We start from the raw sequence: 13,094 nt of genomic DNA on the forward strand, positions 1-13,094 counted from the left end.
TCGGCATCAAAATTCATTAAATAATTAATTTATTATTTTAAATGAATGAAATTGATTTCTTTATTTTTTGAGACTGTCCACGCAAAAGGGAAATTATAACAATTATTGTCCTCAGAAATACAAGAGGATTACATAAAATGATAACAGTATGTGAGCACTCGAAGCACTAAAAAATCGACAATTATTCCAGAATGCTCAAAAAATATACTCTTTATAATTAAGATTCTCGAAAATCCCATTCATGAAACACGATTAGATTAGACAAGCTTTCCAAGTCTTAAATGCAAAGAGAACTGCCCCGTGAAGGGGACTATTCCTGATGGATTTGAGTTTATTAGGTGGGCGGAATGTCAGGATGGGTTGTTAACTTGTTGAGGAGTTAGAAGTGCAGGTCAAAGCAGGCTGTGGTTGGCTAAAAAAACTGTAAAATGAAGACATAATCTACAGCATATGAAGACTGAAACGTATCCAAGTATTTCATGGTCAAGAATAAGATGAATTTTACTTAAGGGACCGAATATCACGAACTTGTTAGACGCGGGCATTGTGCCGCTCTAGATTAATTTATCAGGTTGAGTCCCAGCGGATGTGCTGTCACCCGCTGCACAGTGAAGCATGTTATACAGCATGTTAGGCACGGTCAAGTGTTCCTTCATATCCTTCACTTACTCAATACTCAGCTCTGAACCTGCAACGAAGAAAAAAGTCAGAAAAGCTTCTTTATTGTTGCCAGCACCAGGTTTATGTTTGGACTCAGCATGCATGTGTATTATTAAAATTTTGACTAGTCTAAACTATAATATTTTTCAGATCTCAATCGTAACCAATAAAATTTGTTTTTAAATAATAGAGTCTTCGTTTCATATTCTTTATCTAAGATCTCATCCAAACGGCATGTTTTACGAGATGTGTATCAGATTCAAAATAAAATGCTTTAGTAATTAATTTGCATCTCTTACAACATTGTTCAAAGCCAATAAATGGAAACTAACTTAAGCTTTCCAGTCATACAAAGCTTGTCTGGTAATATTGATCAGAGGCTGTTTTTTGAGTCCATAAACAATATAATAAACCCGGCGAACTCCTCCCACTAATCCTTCTTCACAAAGTGCGCCGCCTATACAGCAGGTGATGGTCAGGCCGCATGAGAGCACTTAGGGGACCAGGCTCTAGCACCTGTTAAAAACAGGTTGTATTCTCTTCCAACTCTTGTAATCATAATTCATTGTCCTGTAATGACAATAAAAATACATTTTTGGAACTCAAACTACTTGAAATATGCGAAGGAAATTCTTCACCTCGAACAAGCTGTTTGCAGATATAGTTTCTTCTTAGCTTGAAGTCCTGTTTTTATATTTCCATCGACTGGATAAACAACGGCTTGAAAGTTTTTTAATTGGCATCCAATTTTCTTTTATGGATTGATATACGTTCTAATTTGCGAAAAAATTATTATTGTCGGTATTGCAGTGGAGTTTTCATGCTAGCAACACGACGATACAAAATAAATTCCAGATAATTCTTATAATTTTTTCTTCCATTCCACTTTCTAACCTTCATGTAGGGTTCCGTTGAACATAATTCAGCGATCCGAGGCAATGCCAATTTACAGCTAAATTTTTTTTCGCGGCTAAATCTTGGGAACAATAATAAATTCAAACTGTTTGCACTTATAAAATTGGATTTAATATTATAGCATCATGGCGGCAAAAAAGCGTTTCTCTAATCCCAGGCACAGGTATGCTTCAAGTCGATCCTGTGGGGGCTGAAAGTCACCGAAAGGCAGAAGTAGCGTGACCGGGCTATAGTGTAACATGCCAGTTCAAATTTGTCATTTTATCGCATTTACCTGGACGGCGATGACAGGAAGGATGGACTATTGCCCTGACGAAAGGATGCGCGCCTCTGAACGCCTTTTAGGCAAGAGGCGCGTCATTACGTCAAGGGTTGTTTCGAAACGCCGCATTCCTCGGCATCTCTTAAGAATCTGCTCCCCTGTGCGCACGTCAAGACTTTAATATCCTCAATTCCTGTTAAAATCTACGATAAAATGTCCTCTTTTGTCTCGGGCCTCGAAAAAATTTCTGGGGTTTGGACGATCCTAAAAGTGCTAATTGAAACCTTGCTCGCTCTCCCATGAAGCTGCGCGGCCACGGAAGTCAATTACTCGACATCTTTTGAAGTGAAATGTTCCAGGCATGCCTCAATTTTTCCGCCTTGTGTGTAGATAAAATCCCCAAGCCTACATGCGATAAATAAATAGCCTGAGTGGCAGGCTTCAAAGAATTCTTTTCGTGTAATTAACTAGACGTGCAATAATTAGGGCATTATAATACAAAAATTTTAGTCAAGAAATAATATTAAATGAATCAGATTGAGTATATTGATAATATTGAAATATATAAGTTTCATAGCGAACAGAATTATTCATAAAATCAGGATGATGGATGAGACTGATTTTTTTTTCACTAAAAATTTTCACCATAAAATTAATCACACTCAATCGACTTGTGTAATCGGAAAGCCATACATTTCGGACCGATTATTTAAAGCGATTGTTTTTTTATGAATCTCACTGATCTTTAGCCTGAAATACTGAATGCACTTTAATGCACTTTTGGAAGCACTTATGATTCTACCCTACTAGTGTATCATAAATAAACTTTCATAGTTCACACTGCAGAGTCTGAGGAGTATGTAACGCCTGTGAAGTTTCGTACTATTATTTGAGTACTGAATGTTGCTTTCCGTATACCGTCATCAAGTCATTGAATATTGAACTTTCCCTCAATTTTAGAACGACAAGTCTTACATGATATTCGTTCCGAAAAAAGTTACGTAACACATTTTTAATCGACTCTGATATGACTTTAGCTTTCGATGCATGTTTGGCCCCCAACGCCCGAACCTCCTTTTTGTCATAGATGTTTTGAATCCCGCCTTAAAACTTTGAGATCTATTATACAACCATCAAAAGGAATCGAATTCCATGTGCGACAAGAGATCGTGTCGGGACAAAAGAACATCGGCGGCTGTAAACAGGCAAGACAAAGAGGTTGTGGAGTCTTGCTCCTTGATTGTCTCTACAATAAGGCTCTTCAGTGTCCTGCATTGTTAACTATGCCAAAAACCTGGCGCTTCCATACAAAACAAAAGCCATCCCAGGTTCTGAGGCTCGCGTCCTCGTTACTCGGCAATTAGGATTCATTTTAGGATTTCGACCTGACAACGATCGGGGAGGTTTTTTTCAATTATACTTTACAGCTTTCGTAAAATGACAGGTGGATTTCACAATGAATTTTTTGTGGAAATTATGAGAAATACTTGAATGCTTTGGTGCGTTATTGTTAGTGTGTTTAAATACTTAATAGCTAATATTTTTGCGAGCCAAATTTTTCATCGATATTCTTTTTTATATATATCTTGCAGCTTAAAATGCAAGTTCGGCTTAAGTTTAGGAAAAATGAAGCAAATCCAGTTACACTGTAATAACTGCCCAAACATATTTTTGTTAATTTGTTTCAACGTTGAACATACGTCACGGTAATTGCGCTATCTCTTCGCGTTATAATTATATTGTAACGATGTTGAATACGTGGCACGGTGATCATAAATTTTACACTTCGGTCACCTTCCATAACGGTGTTCACTATCCCGCACGGAAATAACACTAGCCTTCCACTTTTAGGTAGCTGCACTCAAAATGCAGCATTGCGATCTCCTGCAAATAATCTCTTCATTTAATATTCGTATAAATTTCACGAGCGAACTCGCTCACCGTGTATTCAATAATTGCCCACACGATGTTTTGGCGCTGGAGTAACAATAGAATCTCTGTACAGTCCATGTAGTGAACATCCGACTTAAGGTCGCTAGGGGTTTCAAGCCTTTAATCTTAATGAAGTGCAGCCTGTGTTCGGCTTACGTCCACTCGTTATTGCGCAAATAGAGCAATTAACCAACACTCTTCTAGGAGCACGACAGCTTCTTCTTTCCATCCGGCATTTTTTCCTAAAACCTTCGTTTCCACTTACGGGTTACAGGCTGCGTACCTGGTAAAACAAGAGAGTTACGTGTTTAAGAAGATTAGTATCCAGTAAACATCGCGGATAAGCATCCAGCTGCTCCTTAACTCTTTGGGAAGCTCCCAACCCGCTTCCGAAAATCTTTTCAATATTATCCTCTTCACTTCACATCGTTCGAAAGACCCGCGGTTCGACTTCATTTCAAGCGACTGAGTTAATTAATTCCCTACTTATAATTTTTGTTATCCGGATTAGCAGGAAACGAACAATGAAATACTAAATCTCCAAAATATTGTTGTTTAACACTAGTGATGAACAAAGGAAAAACTTCATATAGATACCATCCAAAAGAAGAGAATTTAAACCAATGCCCATGCTTTTCCATGAACATAAATCCCAAATGTTTTGAAAAAGAGTCCCTTATATGAAAAATATCACAAACTTGCCGGTTGCTCGTAAGATCTCATGTTTTCATTATGCCAGTTTCTTGATGTCTTCAGTTGACGCATCCGGCCATAGCTCGACTAAAGAGCACATAGCATGCGTCCTGTGATTTGTACGTGAAATATGAACGCCAAACCACGCATGACATGAACGCATATAACCACGCCATCCTCATCCCGTATAACCACGCCGTCCTCATCCCGTATAACCACGCCGTCCTCATCCCGTATAACCACGCCGTCTGTGTACCGTGCTGTACCATGTGTACCGTGCTGTACCATGTGTACCGTGCTGTACCATGTGTACCGTGCTGTACCATGTGTACCGTGCTGTATCATGTGTACCGTCCTGTACCATGTGTACCATTTGTACCGTGCTGTACCATGTGCATCGCGCTGTACCATGTGTACCGCGCTGTACCATGTGTACCGTTCAACACCATTGACATACCACACCAAGTCTCTTGTGCCACACTATATCATTTCTACACAACACAAAATTGTGAATTTTATTACAGCAGCTCAGCGGTAAACCATTTCTCGTTCTCCTGTCAAATGTTATCTATGTACCAGGTTCTATATGGGATATATTCTATACATTATTTACTTCAAATATAAGAGCTGCAAATCTCCATCTTGAATCACTATCGCACATTGCTGAGGTGTCAGTATTTGCAGAAAATTTTTGGATTGCAGGTTTTAGTGCATCCCAATTTTTCTATTTGAAAAATCTTCATTCTTATGTTTCGGAAATTTGCCGTTTGATTCCGATTGTAAAAAATGTAATGTATTGATTTGTACATTATTGAGGTGAATCTTTATACATTCCACAAATTTCTCGTAAAATAATCGCTCATTGCACACATATATTGTTGTCGGTGAGAGCATAAATTTGGGACCCAGCTGGCAGTTAAGCTCCTCGGGAGCCAGCAATTAAAGTCGAAGACGCTAAGGTGAAGTTAATTGAGACACACCAGGACAAGGTATGACCACTGAACACACAGTTGATCTGTGAAATTGGTTCATTGTTAACTACGTGAATAAGTGTGAGTGTTGTGTAGCAATAAGCTACTGAAGGAATGTTCCAATCTAGATTACAGCCTGGGCCTTGGTATGGCTGTAGCTGCAGCGTGGGTGGCGGAGAAGTCTTTGTGTGCCGAGGAGCTTACACATAGTTAAGGGCCGCTGGGTACAACAGTGTCTGCATGGGAACATATTGGAAATTTCCCGGCTTCGTAAGCTGAGGAAATTCAATTTTGACAAGCCTTCATAACTTTGTCGTAAACACGGACAGATTTTGGGTGAATTCTATTGTCCAGATAAAACAGGGAAAACTTTTAAAATCGAGTAACAGTAATAGAGATTAAAAAATAAAATCTATTAACAGGACCCGATGATAAAAAGGAATGTATCCCAAATAAATAAATTCCTCTATTCATAAATTATTTAAAAATATTTATATTATAAATAAATTCCTTTCTTTATAATAATTATATATAAAAGTTCTATCAAGAACATTTCAAACCTGACAAAGGAAATTGCCGATTGAGAAGAATAGCCGTGCATGGCGTTATTCAACAACAGTTTTTATAATGTTCACGATAAATATTCACCGTTCTATGTACGCATGTACGTGAATATTTTTATTAGGAATAATACAAAGATTAAAAAAAAATTTCTAATCACAACAATTGAGATTCTTCTGATCAATTTACGCAGGCATCTGGAAGAGAAGTTAGCTATGCAGGAAGGAAGAGAAAAAATAATTTTTTCTTCCGAAATTGTTCTGTATCAAACAAGTACTGTACGAGCTAACAAATGTTTCAATGATTAAATGGATTTTGACTGTCCTGAGATTTTCTATGAGAGTTGGATCTCTAATAATAAAAGTATGTATTTTTTAGATACTACTGGGTGAACCAGAATTAACTGACCCTTTTAATTTGTTAATAAATAAAAAACTAAGAACGTTATGAAGTTGAAACTTGTTTTATTTAAAAGAAGAACATTTTTATGGTAATATTGTATCCTAGTTTTTAGGATACAATAACTAACTAGGATACAATATTACATACAATATTTTAACTAATACATATTATTAATACAAAGTGAATATTTTAACTAATACAATATTAAAATATTGTAATAGGATACAATATTTTAACTAGGATACAATATTACCATAAAAATGTTCTTCTTTTAAATAAAACAAGTTTCAACTTCATAACGTTCTTAGTTTTTTATTTATTAACAAATTAAAAGGGTCAGTTAATTCTGGTTCACCCTGTAGATCTCGAGATAAAACCTCTTTTTCATGTATGCGCTATCTGCATATTTTATATATATCATGTCTATATCACCTCATAACTGAACTACATTGAACTGATATTGGCTTTGTATTATTTTATGAGGGAACATTTTCAGGCCGTTAGATCAACAGTTTACAATCAGCTCCTACATTCCTTTATCTTATTTTGTGAGCAGAAACAATACTAGCTTGTCAAGACTTCATTTAAGTGATAACGAAGCGCAGTATTGCGAGTGTAGGTTCTGCTGCCGCCACCTTGCAAGCCAGGCGAAGGTGTGAAGAGCTTCAGGATAATAGTACAGACAACACTCGTGCAGTAAAAACTTTGTCTTAGTCTCGACTTAGATGTCATATTCATTTATTTCTTCGTAGAATTGTTCCAAGCTATCTTTAATTTTTTCTAAAATAGTAATTCGTCATTTCCTGAAGTCTGTAGGTATAAATAGACAATTCGAAAGCGTAGCCACATGACATATCGTGTTGGGATCCTACTTAAGTTTTAAATAAAAATTTTTAAAATGGGTTGTGGGAATATGAAAAAGATGGTTGGATTAAAAAGGAGCGTTTTTAAATGGGTTGCGAGAATGTGAAAAAGATGGTTGGATTAAAAAGGAGCGTTTTTAAATGGGTTGCGAGAATGTGAAAAAGATGGTTGGATTAAAAAGGAGCGTTAGTTTCATCTAAGACCTATCACAACAACATTGAATGCATGACATGCATTTGACATGAATACAAAATTAAAATTTCATTCAATTATTACACCGGGTGCTAAGCGAGAGTTTATATAGCGATGTTCTCTTCGATTCCCATCACTTCAATTTGTAGAAAATTTATGAAAATATGTACAGCCATTCAATTGTCTTCATAATTCTAAAAAGTGATTATATTGAATATCCAGATCAATTTAAGGTCCGCCTACACATTTGACATAATTTCAATTTGCTTATAATATGGCTTCCGGTGGCTTATTTGGCAGCACTTGAGGAGGTATATAGTTCCCAAATATTTTGGGTGGAAATAACCTGCTTAATTTCAGATCCCTAGGCTAGTTTCACGCCTATCTTCTGCTAATTTTTTACATTTTGTTTATTAAGCAAAATAAAATTGCTGTGAAATCGATATATATGATACAGAGATATTTATCAGTCGTGCACCAGTGCACTTATGAGTTCATCGCACATTTTTCGCTGTGACTTGAAGAAAAGTGTTCAATAATGGAAATTGGACTAAATTCTAGATTAAGAATTAATTTAGCTTCTAATTTACGCTTCAAGACTCTTCATTTCAAGCAAGAAGTCCAATTACCAATATTAATTATGTTTAATGCGTGATTTTTTGTACTACAAATTTTATTTGTCAATCTCTGACCGAACATTTAACGACAAAACTTTGAAATATTGAACATATATAAACACTAATACAATAACTCGATGCGCTACATCGTTTGCCTTTATTTCATAATTATTTCAATTCGATATTACCTCCAGAAATGTCTTCAGATCAAACAATTATTGAAAGATATTATTGAAGAGTAGAATTGCCTCTAAGTCAGGAGATGTCAACGGTAGCGGAACAGGCTAATCTCGCTCCTTAAATTTCAAAGCATACGTTGGGCTCTTGTATACTTAAACGCACCCAGTTTACCGAGTAATTTCCAAACAAGTTGACAAACATTATATAGAAATCATTCAGGTCCGTCAGGTGTGGCTTTAGAGTTCGGAACCAACGGATCGATCATATTTGACAAACAATTACACGGGCTGATCGTCCTAATACACAAGCTGTGTTTTGGCCGGCCGGCCAATATCTTCTTTAAAAGAGGATCTTCTCGGTAGCTTGGCTCGTTTTGAGCTTTTTATCCTTATTATCCGCAGGTTAGATTGATAATCCTGCATGTTTCATTAGGCTCATTGAGGCGCATACAAAAGCCTGGGCACTTTATCTTCTAGACGAGCCTTCCGCGCCGCGGTATCGATCATCATAATACGACAACCGCGCTACAATGCCTTCATATGACCGATATGATGAGCGCATCATGAGCACGCATCATAATGTGCTCACAGCAGCCGCGCTACAATGCCTCCATATGACCGATATGATGAGCGCATCATGAGCACGCATCATAATGTGCTCACAACAGCTGCGCTACAATGCCTTCATATGACCGATATGATGAGCGCATCATGAGCACGCATCATAATGTGCTCACAGCGGCAGCGCTACATATGTCTTCAACCGATATGATCGACTGAACGCTGGAGCATTTCTATAACCTATAGGGTGAGATGACAACATTCATTCTTCGTCAATTTTCAGAAATGTCAACCCACATTTTCTGTAGAGAATACATACATGTTTCTATAAACATTTGCTGTGGAAAATCGTTTCTGAAAAGTAAGAAAAGAAATTTTTTAATAGAAATTACCGCACATTTGAGAACAGTAATGTTGATGATACTCATTACCTATTGAATTAGAATCAATCTCGAATCTCATGTTGCAGAACTACCAACATTTGAGAAAGCTTTTTCGTTTTTTTTCATTTTTGGTAACCTACACCAGTGTGATTACATTTTTAACAATAAAATTAAGGATGAAGATTGAACAAAACGGCTTTCACTCATCGATGTGGGCAATTTCTGGGCATCGATCGCAGCAATTTCTGTAATGATACCTAATGCCTCTAACGTTATTACCTTCTCATCACCAATGATGCTCGAGCTTTCAGTTTTGTTGTCATCACAACACAACAGCATCGCTACTATGCAGTAATCTCTCTGTTGCATCATGCACCATTCCAAAGAATATGGGCATCTTAGCAGCTCACCTATTCCTCTGCAATGATGTTCACATTTTTAGGATGGATAGATTGAATGCTAAACCAATACATCAGTTTTTTAGTAATGAGTTTTCAATTCAAACGCCATTTGATCGCAACATGCAGTCGGTGTAACATCGTCTCTGCATGTAACAGGTTAACTTTCCACAATAAAGCAAGTAACAAGTTAACACTCCACACTGAATCAATTGAGTATATCAATCACGCTCTCTTTACACCTTAACATCAGCAACATTACAAGTTCACTCCATCTTGCGTTACCTGCAACACACAATACACTACCAGCACATCACATCTCACCACTTCTTACATCACCACATAACCAACAACACACTACACTCCCAGCACATCACAACTCACCACTTCTTACATCACCACATCGCCAACAACACACTGCACTCCCAGCACATCACAACTCACCACTTTTTACATCACCGCATCACCAACAACACACACTCCACTCCCAGCACATCACAACTCACCACTTCTTACATCACCGCATCACCAACAACGCACTCCACTCCCAGCACATCACAACTCACCACTTCTTACATCACCACATCACCAACAACACACTGTTCTCCCGACTGCTAAAGTCCCTCCGCCTCTTCGTACGTGCACAGCATTGCCACTCGAGTGTCTTCGGCTCACAGCCTCACAAGTGTCAAGTGGACCATTAACTAATCGATAGATGGAGTGAGCAGCTCCAAAATATTTATCGATGGATTTTTCAAGTGAAATCCAGAACCAGTTGATCTGCCGATCGATGAATCATTGAAAAAGGCGTTCTAAAAACTGGTCATAACCCCTGGCCAGAGCTCGCGTGCGACAAGACTGTTAGCGAGCGGTAAAATAAAGATCCGTTAACAGCGCGCTGAAATTCTGAAGAGCTAACCGTTAAAAGTGTTCACTGTGCTGGCAATTAAATAAAAGAATACGTGGTCCGTACAAATATTCCTAGATTCGTTTATAATAAAACAGAAAGGCCAGCACTCGGTTCTGTTGCCGATTAGTATCATACTTGATATAGATAAGAAATTTTGCATCAAGAAATTAGATCAATTGCATTAGATAGATCAGAAATTTTGCCTACGTATTTTTAAACTGTTGCAACATTGATAAATGATTTTAGTTCTGGAAATCAATTCAGGTAAGTGAAACCATGAAGAAAATACACTATTTCACGAAAAAAATTAGACAATAAGTTAAAGAAATGTAAGAAGTGAAGTGATAAAATATTTCATGTGTGTAGCTTCCTAGTTAACATTTTCCAATCTATTTAATTGGTTAGCCACTATTTATTATTAAGAGTAACAAACTTGCGCAAACGAAAACTTCTGATTTGGTTTGTTCAGTTTATTACTATGTTTGAAGAGCATGACAAACGAAGAGCTACTGTTTATATTTGCTTTTCATGAGCGACTTGTATATCAGAGCTGTAGTGATAACCACTAATATTATGTGGGAGCTCGGCTAAGGTTTGTCGGGTCGCTCTCATTCACTGAGCGGAGTCTAGTTGCATGTTTGCTACTAAGGCGCCTGTTTGTCCCTTTAGTTTATTGACTAGCATCCTAACTGCCAAGCTTCAGTGATAATAAACGCAGACTACGACTGCGACTGTCTTAACAAAACATAAGCAATCAAGAGACCAGGCGTACACATGGCGTGCGCCGCTCTGACGATTTGTGAGCGATATGGCCAACTCTAGCTTCCGGTGCCTCCTGCGCCATATACATAGTGAAGCGTTCACTGGCGACGCTCATTACGAAGGAAAAAATTTGTCTATTCTCTGAAATGTTTATGTGTCGTAAAAATTGCGATAAGATTAATGAGAAATGGACAGAATTGGTTCGAGTAATGCTTGCTGTGTGAAACTGCGGAAACGTTTATTTCGCTATAACATCACTCCTTGTAAATATAATGCTTCAATCTCAAATGTTTTTCTTCTTAGAGATCTGACTCGCAAGCTAAGATTACATTGCTCACAAAGCCCAGAATCAATATCTTTTCCTAACAATTTTTTGTTCTATTAATTTCTCTACTTTTCTATAATTTCTGTCCGGTCATGGAATACAAATTGACATTTCAATAGAAACTGCATATTTTAGTATAGATGCCTCAATAAATTATGGACGAGATATTACAAAACGAAGTCAAATATAACAAAAAGTTACGTAAAATTGTTGTGCAAATTAACTCAGATATTTGTTTGCGAGTTCAGTAACGGCATTAACAATTTTTTTAAATTACTGTTTAAACTAAGTCATCGGCCGTGCCATTAGCATGACGAGAAAAAGTTAAATCCTCGTGAAACAAATTATAAAATAACGTTCTAACTCTCCTGTGAAATTGATTATTCAGAAACGTTGTCAAAATTCTTCAAATGTACAATAGCAGGTTATTTATCTCTGGATTGTTCTTGAAATCCTAATCATCCCATAATCCATTTCATGTCGCGATGAAAGACACAAGTCCGACACAATGAAGCACCTTGTCGACAACTACATCATTTTAAAAGTTGTTTCAGCTGCCACTCGCGTCGGGTGCTTATATGGCGAGTGTAATAAAGCTATACCAGCATCATAATATATTGCACCAAGAATAAATTGGTCGTTCGATGATTTGAACAACGACGGAAAATACTTGACTTACAGTAATAGAAGTTGTCTAGTACAAATGCTATATGATATTATTGTCTTGAGACGAAGTACTTCATGAAAATACAATCATCATTCTTAATATAATCACTTCCGAATACCCTGCACCTATAATAAATTGATATTATAATGATCAATATTTTGGACATCAACCTAAATGAATGGGTAAAATTCCTATCAACTTTATTATTATCCATACATCTTACAACGCAGATTTATTGATCAAATAATGTTTTTGATAATTTTTCATACAAAATTCAAAATAATATATTGAGCAAAATAATATGATGATACTCATGCATAACGAAAAATAATATAACTCAGTACTCACTGCAGTGAGTGACAGAGAGCGCATTTTCTCGTCGACGAAAACATGAGGTCACGGACGGACGGACGGACGGACGGACAAACAGACAGACAGACGGACATGGCGAGTACAATAGTACATTTGTTCCATAAATGAGAAAATGCGCTAATAATGATGCGGGCATTAGGCATTAAGATCATCAAACGTCTACTTTCATGGTCGAACCTTGTACCTATATTAGATATTCTAAATTCTACCTCTGGTATATAGACGAAATACTGACGTATTCTAACAAATTATACAATTTTATTCAAAACGAATCTTTCAACTAAATGACATAGAAGCCACAGTTACCTCAGTGAAACATAAGATCGTCTAAATAATTTCAGTAAATTAGGTTGGCGTTCGTTTGCCGCGTCGCTACAAAGCGCATGTCGTGTGCACGACAAGGAAATAACACTCGCTTGTGTACGCTCGAGCGCCGCCTCTCGGACAACAAATGAGTGCCGGTAACGT

The sequence above is a fragment of the Hyalella azteca genome, unplaced genomic scaffold (genome assembly GCF_000764305.2).
Source record: "Hyalella azteca isolate HAZT.00-mixed unplaced genomic scaffold, Hazt_2.0.2 contig5386, whole genome shotgun sequence".
In the NCBI taxonomy this organism is placed as follows: domain Eukaryota; kingdom Metazoa; phylum Arthropoda; class Malacostraca; order Amphipoda; family Hyalellidae; genus Hyalella; species Hyalella azteca.